At 43.8% G+C, this 11074-nt stretch overlaps 1 pseudogene; it reads right to left on the bottom strand.

Annotated features, from left to right (window-relative positions):
* Positions 1-1269: 1269 nt before the first annotated feature.
* Positions 1270-1933, bottom strand: LOC102917814 (dynein light chain 1, cytoplasmic pseudogene; annotated as a pseudogene).
* Between the last annotated feature and the right edge of the window lie 9141 nt (positions 1934-11074).

Raw genomic sequence — 11074 nt, 5'->3', positions numbered from 1 at the left:
TGAGTAATACTCCTTTGCATAAATCTACCACATTTTCTTTATCCATTCTTCTGTTGAGGCACATCTAGGCTGTTTCCAATTTCTAGCTATTATGAATAGAGCAGCAATGAACATGGTTGAACAAGTATTTCTGTGGTAGGATGGAGCATCCTTTGGGTATATGCCCAAGAGTGGTATATCTGGATCTGGAGGTAGATCGATTCCCATCTTCCTGAGGAACCACCATACTGATTTTCATAGTGGCTGTACAAGTTTGCACTCCCACCAGCAGTATATGAATGTTCCTCTTGCTCCACATCCTCTCCAGCATGAGCTGTCACTTGTTTAGTTAATCTTAGCCATTCTGACAGATGTAAGAAGGAATCTCAGAGTCGTTTTGATTTGCATCTCCCTGATGGCTAATCATGCTGAACATTTCTTTAAATGTTTCTCAACCATTTGAGTTTCCTCTGTTAAGAATTCTTTGTTTAGATCTATATCCCATTTTTTAATTAGGTTATTTGTTTTCTTGACATCTAGTTTCTTGAGTTCTTTATATATTTTGGATATTAGCCCTCTATCAGATGTGTAGTTGGTAAATATCTTTTCTCATTCTGTAGGCTGCTACTTTGTCCAAATGACAGTGTCCTTTACCATACAGAAGCTTGTAGCTGGAGAGTTTTCTCTCTGAGACCTGCCAAGCCATGGCAGTCCCACAGCCCACTTACAAAATAAACACACAGACTCATATTATTTAAACTGCTTGGCCATTAGCTCAGGCCTATCATTGTCTAGCTCTTACTCTTATATTTAGCCCATTTCTATTAATCTATACTTTGCCACATGGCTCGTGGCTTACTGGTACCTTACATCTTCCTTGTCCTGGCAGTGGCTCCAGGCAGTTTCTCTCTCTGCCTTTCCGTTCCCTCAATTCTCCTCTCTGTTAGTCACATCTATACTTCCTGTCTGGCTACTGGCCAATCAGTGTTTTATTTATATAGAGCAGTCTCCACAGCAGAAGCTTCTCATTTTTATGAGGTTCCACTTATTAGTTGTTGATATTAGTTCCTGCAGTAACAGTGTTCTGTTCAGAAAGTCTTTGCTTGTGCCAATGGGTTCAAAACTATTCCCCACTTTCTCTTCTATCAGGTTCAGTGTATTTGGTTTTAGGTTGAGGTCATTGATCCATTTGGATTTGGGTTTTGTACAGAATAATAAATATGGATCTATTTGGATTCTTCTACATGTAGCCGTCCAATTTGACCAGTACCATTTGTTGAAGATGGAGTATTTTTTTTTTAACACATCTCCAACAGATTTATTTTTAAAGGAATGGCCTAAGGGAGAAAAAAAATGGGGTACAGAAGTATGGACTAGAAAATAAATACAAATGTAAGCTGTTTTACTAATTATTTTATAACCACAAACTCGTACAGAGGATGATGCCCTGTACAAAACACAACAGATTCAAACAAGGTGTTCCCTTAGCAAGGCTGAAGAGTCAGTCTCTGGCATTTGGAATTTAGGATGCAGTCCTTGTTTCTGGATGGATCACTGGGTGTTTGGCACAGTCCATGCTTTTAACCAGATTTGAACAGAAGAATGGCCACCTGACCCGGGTAGAAGTAGATGAAGTGTTTGGTTTCATGTGTCACATAACTACCGAAGTTCCGCCCCACAATGCAGTGCCAGGTGGGGTTGTACTTCTTGTCAAACTCCTTCTTGATATGGGCCGCAATATCCTTCTCCATGTTGTACTTCTCCAACGCCTGGGTCGCGCACTCCACCGAGTCCTGTTGCATCTCTTCCGACATGTCTGCATTTCTGATCACCGACTTCCGGTCGCACATGGTGGCCGTGAAGCAGGGGCCAGCCGGCTGCTGCGAGCTCCTAGAGAAGGTGCTGGTGCCGCTCAGGCAGCTGACAAGAGCCGGTCGCTACCGAAGCCGCGGCACATCTCGAAGATGGAGTCTTTTTTCCAGTGTATATTTCTGGCTCCTTTATCAAAACTCAGGTGTCCATAGGTGTATGGATTTATGTCTGGGTCTTCAATTTGATTCCATTCATCAACAAGTCTATTTTTATGCCAATACCATGTAGTTTTTATCACTATAGCTCAGTAGTAGTACAACTTGAAATCAGTAATGGTGATACCTCCAACAGTTCTTTTATTATTCAATATTGTTTTATCTGGGGTTTTTGTGTTTCCATATGAAACTGAAAAATGTTTTTTCAAGATCTGCGAAGAATTGTGTTGGAATTTTGATGAGGATTGCATTGAATCTGTATATTGCTTTTGATAAGGTGGACATTTTTACTATGTTAATCCTACCAATCCATGAGCATGGGAGATCTTTCCATCTTCTGATGTCTTCTTCAGTTTCTTTCTTCAATGACTTAAAGTTTTATCAATCAAGTCTTTCACTTGCTTTGTTAGAGATAACCCAAAATATTTTGTATTATGTGAGGCTATTGTGAAAGGTATTGTTTCCTTGATTTTTTTTCCCTCAGACTGTTTGTCATTTGCATATAGGGGGTTACCGATTTTTGTGAGTTAATTTTGTATCCAGCTACTTTGCTGAAAGTGTTTATCAGCTGTAGGAGTTTTCTGATAGAATTTTTCACATCACTTATGTATACTATCACATCATATGCAACTAAAGATACTTAGACTTCTTCCTTTCCAATGTGTATCCCCTTGATCTCCTTCAGCTGTCTTATTGCTCTAACTAAGGCCTCAAGTACTACATGGAATAGGTACAGAGAGAGTGGACAACCTTGTCTTGTTCCTGATTTTAGTAGAATGCTTTGAGTTTCTCTTCATTTAAGTTCATGCTAAGGGCTTCCTATAAACTGCTGTTACTATGTTGAGGTATGTCCCTTGTATCCCTAATCTCTCCAGAACTTTTATCATGAAGGGGTGTTAGATTTTGTCAAAGGCCTTTTCTGCATCTAATGAGATGATGGTGTGGTCTTTGTCTTTCAGGTTGTTGGCTTGTTTGTTTGTTTGGGTTTTTCAAGACAGGGTTTCTTTGTGTAACAGCCATGGCAGCCCTGAAACTCACTTTATAGACCAGGCTGGCCTCTAACTCACAGAGATCTTCCTGCCTCTGCCTCCCAAGTGTTGAGATTAAAATCATGCACCACCACACCCTGATGGTTGGAGTCCTTTTTTTTTTTTTCATTTATTTTACATACCAACCACAGTTTCCCCTTCTTCTTCTCTTCCCGTTCTCTCCCACCCACCTCCCATCTACTCTCCCACTCCATTCACTCCTCTTCTGTTCAGAAAGGGGCAGGTATCCCATGGGAGTCAACAAAGCATGGCGTATCAAGTTGAGGCAGGACCAAGCTCCTCCCCCTACTTCAAGGCTGGGTGAGGCAACCCAGCATGGGGAATAGATTCCAGAAGCCAGCTCATGTGCCAGGAACAAGTCATGATCCCACTGCTAGGGGTCCCACAAACCAAACTACATAACTGTCACCCCACACACACAAAATCATGATCTTGACCCCCTCCCCTTGCTCATACAATCCCTCCTCCCTCTCTTCAACTGGATTCCCGAAGCTCTGCCAAGTGCTTGGCTGTGGATCTCTGCATCTGCTTCCATCAGTTATTAGATGCAAGCTGGTTGGGAGTCCTTTAATGGCTGCTTTGATTTTACTGGGGGTTATAAGAATGTTTCAATTGCTTATCCATTCTTAATCTAACTTTGGTAAGTGGTATGTATTGAGAAAATTATCCATTTCTTTTAGATTTTCCAGTTTGGAGGAGTATAAGTTTTTAAAGTATGACTTAATGATTCTCTGGATTTCTTCAGCGTCTATTATGCCCCCCTTTACATTTCTAATTTTGTTAATTTGGATATTCTTCCTCCTCCTTTTAATTAATTTGGATAGAGGTTTGTCAGTGTTACTGATTTTCTCAAAGAACCAACTCTTTGTTTCATTGATTATTTGTATTTTTGTTTATTTCTATTTTATTGGTTTCAGCCCTGAGTCTGATTATTTCTCACAGTCTACTCCTCTTGGGTGTGCTTATTTCTTTTTGTTCTAGAGCTTTCAGGTGTGCTGTTAAGTTGACAGTATGAGATCTCTCCTGTTTTTTTATGTAGGCACTTAGTGCTGTGAACCTGCCTCTTAGAACAGCCTCCATTGTGTCACGTAAGTTTGGGTACATTTTCATTCAATAAATTTTTTTCTCATTTTTAAACCAAGTATTGTTGAGCCATGAAATGACTTTTGATGACAGCAATAGCCCTCCAACCCTAATTTCATAACCAATGGTAAGGACACTGAACCCCAAAATCCTTTTATCTAATTCTAATACTAGTCTGTACATCTCTCAGTACCATATTTATCCAGCAAATTCCTGACATGCAAGATTTTCTATTGATTGTCTATCTTGGTGGTAGAGAATTTAGTGTTCTCAGCATCTCTCCTTTCAACCTCATCTAATCAAATAAAATATTGTATTCTTCCTGGCCACAGATACCACTTTTTGGTTCAACGTTTTTGCTATAGTGACCATGTAAACAATTATTCACAGTGTTTACATTCCTGTCTTTGGACCTATTTTGTTGTCCCTGGAGTTACGGTTTTCCACATGTTCATCATTGTATTGGTCTCATCTGCCGCTCTCAATACAGTCACACTCATTAGAGAATCTGTTACTTTCTTGGAAACTTCTCTCCTGGGGGCCTCCCTCCATGGTCTTGTTTCAGCCTGGGCTGGTCACTCCTAGGACTGTTCCTGTTCTCTGAATCTCATTATTACACTTCCAGATGATTTCTAAACCTGTTTGTCAGTTTCAACAAAATTTCCAGTTGGGATTTTCACTTTGATTGTGTTGAACCCACTGCTCAATCTGGAGAAAACTGGCATCTTTCAAGATGTCTTCTGGCCTGTGAACATGTTTTTCTCCATTTGTTTGAGTCTCCTTTGGTTCTTTACAAAGAGTGCTTTACTGTTTGGGGTACACACTTCGCATAGACACGTTTTTAAGCTTATTCCTACGTATTTTATAGGTGTTTTGGGATTGCTACTATAACATACTTCGAAAAAGTTTTATTTTCCAGATTTTTTGTTATTGATGTATAGACAAACAATTGACTTTGTAATGCACGGCCATATGAATCCACTATTGGTTTTTTTTTTTTTTTTTTTTTTTTTTTTTTTTTTTTTTTTTAGTTTTTTTGAGACAGGGTTTCTCTGTGTAGCTTTGCGCCTTTCCTGGAACTCACTCTGTAGCCCAGGCTGGCCTCGAACTCACAGAGATCCGCCTGGCTCTGCCTCCCAAGTGCTGGGATTAAAGGCGTGCGCCACCACCGCCCGGCCTCACTATTGGTTTTAATAGTGTTTAAAATATCATTTTTGAAGTTCTGTATCTGGCCTTGAACTCAGAGATTCACCTGCCTCTGCCTCCCGAGTGCTGGGATTAAAGTTGTTCATCACCACCACGCAGCTGAGAACGTTAAATATTCAAATCACTAGTGGATGTTGATTCTCCCTTTCTCAGAAAGGACCTGATCTCTGGGAGCAGGCAGCCTGGATCTTGCTGCTTACAGGTAATTCTGCTGCTTCCAACCTTCTGACTAGAGGCAACGATGAACTGCCCTCTAATGTCCTTGAATAATATGTGGCCAGGAACAAAGCTCAGCTGAATGCTATGAGGATTAAAATGAAGGAGTAGTTGTACACAAGCATGCACAGACAGCATTATAAAAGAACACCTGCCTAGCGGTGGTGGTGCACGCCTTTAATCCTAGAACTCGGGAGGCAGAGTCAGGCAGATCTCTGTGAGTTCGAGGCCAGCCTGGTCTACAGAGCAAGATCCAGGACAGGCACCAAAGCTACACAGAGAAACCCTGTCTCAAAAAAAAAACATAAATAAATAAATAAATAAACAAACAGACAAACAAACATAGGGGTTGAAAGGAAGAGAGGCTTTTGGGAAAAGGAGAGTTCATAGCGTGGGCGTAGGGTTTGCAAGAGAGAACGGTTCTCGTGGGTTTGGAGCAGCCACACGTACAATTTTAGCGGCTTCTGCCGCTACATCTCCAGTGACTGCTAAGGAACTCACGTGAGATGTAGTTGTTCCTGGGGTGCACTGGACAGGCTTACGACTGATAGCATGAAAATATCAGCCACAAGGATTAACAAGGGCAAAGAGAAACTTGAGAAAGCACTGGGAGTTTGATAAGCAGACTGCAGAGAACCCGTCCATTAAAAAAAAAAAAAAAAGGAACAGTTCATTTAAAGCATCCAGAAGTGAAAGTCCTGGGGACGGCTGGGGTCTGAAGTTTCCTTATCCAGCAAGGAGGGATGGGAGCCCCACAGGGAATGGGGAGTGTGTGAGTACCCTCCCAAGAGGAAGGCTCGGCACTGGCTCTGCTGGTGGAGGAGGCCCCTGCATCCCTGTATGTGCATCCCTGCATCCCATGCCAGCCTCTATGACAGCGGCCACATTTTTTCCTGTTTCTTCAATGACCTTGAGAAGGAGCCAGCTCCCCACACCCAGCTCCTAGCTCATCGCGGGGGGGGGGGGGGGGGGGGGGGGACGGGACGACTTCCAAGGACTGTGAGTCGTTCTGGTCCTCACTAAGGCCTGTCCCATGCAGAAAAGGACACTTCATCCCAGTCCCTGACAAGACACTGCAGGGAAGGCAGAAGTACAGAAGTTGGCACTAAAATCGGGAAAGAGGGCAGAATGCCCCTGCCAGTCCCCAAAGTGTGTCCTTGCCCCTCAGGCACACTTGGCATCTGACCTGGCCATGAGCTTAGTTGCTAGCTGGCTGGTTGGCGTTCAAGATAACATCTTGCCTGGCCCTGTTCATTTTTGGAACAGGTTCTTGTTATGTGGCTCTGGCTGACCTAGAGCTCATTATAAAGACTAAGCTGCTGCCCTCAAAAAAAAAAAAAAAAAAAAAAAAGAAAAAGAAAAAGAAAAGAAATCAGCCACAAGGATTAACAAGGGAGTTGACGTGCACACTTACTGTAAATGGAGTTTGTAGTCTTGCTTGCGAGAGTTCCAGAAAATTCAGGGTTATGTCTGGGAAACGATTTAGGCCAAACTTGAAGGACGTTTGCATGTTTAGATTTTTAAATGTACATTACCTAGCGTTGCAGTTTAGAGGGTGGATGTTCATGTGTGGTGTGTGGCATGAACGTGTGTTATCCAAGTGCATGCTATGCATGTGTGTGTGTTACCTGTGTATATGTGTTATGTGTGCACATGTATGTGTGTTGAACATATGTGTATGTGTTACAGGGTTTGTGTGTTGTGCATATGCATGTGTTGGGTGTGCATGTGTATGTGTATTGTTTGTGTTATGTGTTTCACGTGTATGTGTTGTTCATTTTCCTTTTTTGTTGTATCAGTGCATGTGTTGTCCATGTTCATGAGTGTCAGGGTGAGTATGTGTGTGGCAGTGTTCTTCTCTCTCTCCTAACCCCGCCATCCTGACTGGGAATCAGTAGGATTTCAAGAGCAACTCAATCAGATTTCCCCTTCCATTCCTTAGTTTCTTTCCATAGTGATCGGCATTGTTAAAACTTTCTCCCAGTGAATTTAAAATGTGGGCCTGGGGAATAGAAGGTTTAGTGAGAGAGTGCTTGTGGAGCATGTTCAAGGCCCTAGGTTCAACCCTCAGCACTAAAGGTGAAGGTCAACCTGAAGGATACATTGCCCATGTTTCTAGGTAGCCTGTCACGTTAATATATACGCTGCATGGGTATGTGTATGGTGGATATGTGTATGCTAAGGAAGAGAGACACCATGTTTTCCCACCCTTTTCTGCAACCTAAATCAGGGTGGGTAGAAGCAGCAAGATCTGCAAGGTAGGTAGGGAGAAGCTTCTTAGGAAATCCAGTCACTTCCGACATGGGAAAGAAGCCTGTTGCTCAACTGAAACCTAAGAGACCACATCCGCACCTCTTCCTCGGTTCCCATTCTGTAAACAAGACTATCTTCCTGAAAGAGCTGGCTCTGTGCCAACGCTGAAGGTGCCGTGGGTGTGGGGAGACTGAGCCTGGCCTCGGGCATGTAGCACAGGGCTCCCCATTTGTCACCAGCATGGAGCACCCCTCTCATCGGGAATGCTGAGAGTATGTACTCAGTCGGCCATTCTCCTCAGATGGTTCCCCCATGTCAATAACCAAAACTTAAGCCTTGTGTGGTGTACACCCCCAGGCACCCCAGCAGCTGGGAGGTAGAGACAGGAGGATCGGGATCCCAAGGTCATCCTGCGCCAAATAACGAAAGTTCAAAGCCGGCTTGAGCTACGTGAGACCCTCCCTCAAAATCAAAAATCAATGGAGGAAAACCCACGAGGCCTCAAAGCCTACACCAAAAACAACAGGCAACTAAGCAATGTTGAGAGCGAGAAAAAAATAGTCTTCCCCAAAGAAGAGCACATCAACTTGTTTGCCAATGCCAAATGGTCAGCCTGAAAACATACGTACAAGTCATATTGTACAGGCTGAGAAGGCTGTATTAATGGTTTTAGGAATATATATGTTTATATGTACATATATGTGTGTGGCAACACTGGGAAAAGAGGTCATGAACTTGAAGGAGAGCAACGACAGGTATATGGGAAGGTTGGAGGGAGAAGAGGGGAGGGAGAAATTTATTTTCTTTAAGAAAAGACGCAAGCCAGCAAGACAAACGAGGCAATTGGTTGCATGTTTGGATAACAAAGGCCTCCATGCACCCGCCCGCCGCTGTGTGTGGTCCTCAAAAAAAACACAGTCGGGCCTCATGGAATTAACATTTAGGAGGACAAAGGAATCTGACAGCGGCGGCAGCAGACACATGAAGGTCCACAAAACTCCCCGCAGGGTGACTGGAACAGGGACATCTGTTTCTGGATCCTCGTGCCCTACTGTTCATGTCTAGAGGTTTAGGAAAAGGCGTCTGATTCAGGAAAAGACAATAAGCAGAAAGACTTGGTAGCTTTTGCTTAGACAGTCACTTAAAACTTGGAAAGTCGGTTTTCTCTCCCTCAAACTGTGGTCTGACCAGATCAGGGTCTCCTTAGTAAGTGGTTTCCAGGAAAATCTGACGAGAGAAGTTTTACCCACCCCACCCCTTTTCTCTCTCCCTGCCTCCTCCATGCTGTCTTCCAGGAGTTCCTTCCTTTAGGATAGAGAGGCCCCTTAGGAAAGAGCAAGTGCCTCGGGGTTGGGGAACCACTTTCCTTTAAGTCATTAAGCATGGAAGGAGGTCATTTTTAGATAGGGTCTCATTAAGCCAAGCTATCCTGAAAGTTTATGTAACCCAGGCTCTCCTCAAGTTCCTGGCCATCTTCCTGCCTCAGCCTTTCGAGTGTGGAGATCACCAGTGTGAGCCACTCCACCACACCTAGCTGAGGAAGGGTTTTTTGAGACTTTTCTCTTGCATACAAGATCCTCTTTTTTTCTGAAGCTTCAAGATCGTCACCAAGCCGGGAAACCATGGTCCAGCACATCAGCTTAGTGTCTCCATAGCAAATGTGTTGGAGCTCACTTACCTGGCCTCACATTGGACTTTGGAACAGCCCTTTAGACTCGATTGTGATGTGTAAGGTTTGTACATCTTTATGGGGTACGTTCCTACAATGATACATTCTCTTCATACCTAATGATCAAATCAGGGCTGTCGGTGGACTGCAGGTTTTAGCTCTGGGGCAGATCACTTGTCTAGCGAATAAAAGTTCAATATCAAGAACCACACAGAAGAAAGTCAGGGTGATCGATCCACCTGGAAGGTAAGAGAAAGAGAGGAGACTGACGGGTCCGCTGTGGGTTCCGGACGAAGGGGAAAAGGAGTTGATGAATGGGAACCAAAGATAAGTCTGTTCTGTTCTGTCACTTTATTCCTCAAGCTCCATTTCACATTTTAGAATTTAAAGAAGGCCCTTCTCCATCCTTGGATACTCAAGATGTTTCCTTTTGTATGAACCGACAGATATTAATCATTGTTTGGGGGTAACAATGTGCCTTACCACAAACCCAGGCACCGCACTGTGGAAAAAAAAAAAACATTTTTACCTCATTTGACACTCGCCAAGACCTTCTGGCGGGAGTTACGGTTGCCCTTATTCGACAGAAGAAGAAAATCAAACCAAACAAGACAGAAGATTGCACCCACCATAGCGCGGGCTCAAGGAAGTGGCCACCTGAAGCTTACTGCTCTGCGGCAGGCACGTTGGTGGAGTGAGCTCCTGTCTTGGGCTGAACTCACTGAGTCATGTTGAGCAAGTTAGTTTCTCAGAACCCTCTCTCCTTGAGAACGTGGCACCACCACACGAGAAGCATCGGTCAAGATTGGGGGTGGGGAGAGCGGATGATTCAGTAACTCCTGCTGATCTGTGGCCCCCACCCACGGGGCTGGGAGCTAACAACTATCGGTAATATCACTTCCAGAGGACCTGATGTCCTCTTCTGGTCTCCTTGGGCACTGCATGTGCCCGGCGCAGAGACATACAAGCAGGCAAAACAACCATGCACGTTTTATATATGTATATGTATATCTTTAAAAAAAAGATTCAAGATGGGCCGGTAGATGGGTCAGAGGGTAGAGGTGTGTTAGGAGCCAAGCTGCCTAGTGCCGGACCAGTATATGAGTGCTTGTCCAACAGGTCGCCAGATGAGGCAGAAGCCCACGGGGACAGTCTAACTGGGCAAGGACCAGAGGACTTTGTGGACATGCGCAGAACACTGCTGGGACGGTGCAGCCTGCATCCTCTCTTTTCTCTCATAATATTGATGATTCCCTTGGCGGTTTTAGTGTCCTTTTGTCAATCATGCATTGGACAGATGTGCTCATTCCTGGAAACCCCATTTTTTTTTCCTCAAATATCTTCCCCTAAAATTCTTTGGGAGCTGATGCTTCTCGGGGTTTCCTGTCTGGGGATGCCAGCTGTCACTTGAGACCCCGGGAGCTGTTCTAATTCAGTGCTGACAGGATCGGAAGCGGATCACCCCTGTTTCTGTAATTATGTTTTGAACGATATTGTCATTCTTGAAAATGTGTGCCAATGTCAATCAGCTTTTAGTTTTGTAAGACAGGATGTACCTGGCTCCATATTTGGCCAAACTAGTCAAATGATAA

Source organism: Peromyscus maniculatus, chromosome 13 (genome assembly GCF_049852395.1).
Source record: "Peromyscus maniculatus bairdii isolate BWxNUB_F1_BW_parent chromosome 13, HU_Pman_BW_mat_3.1, whole genome shotgun sequence".
Taxonomy (NCBI): Eukaryota; Metazoa; Chordata; class Mammalia; order Rodentia; family Cricetidae; genus Peromyscus; species Peromyscus maniculatus.
This window is presented reverse-complemented; position numbering and strand designations above follow the sequence as displayed.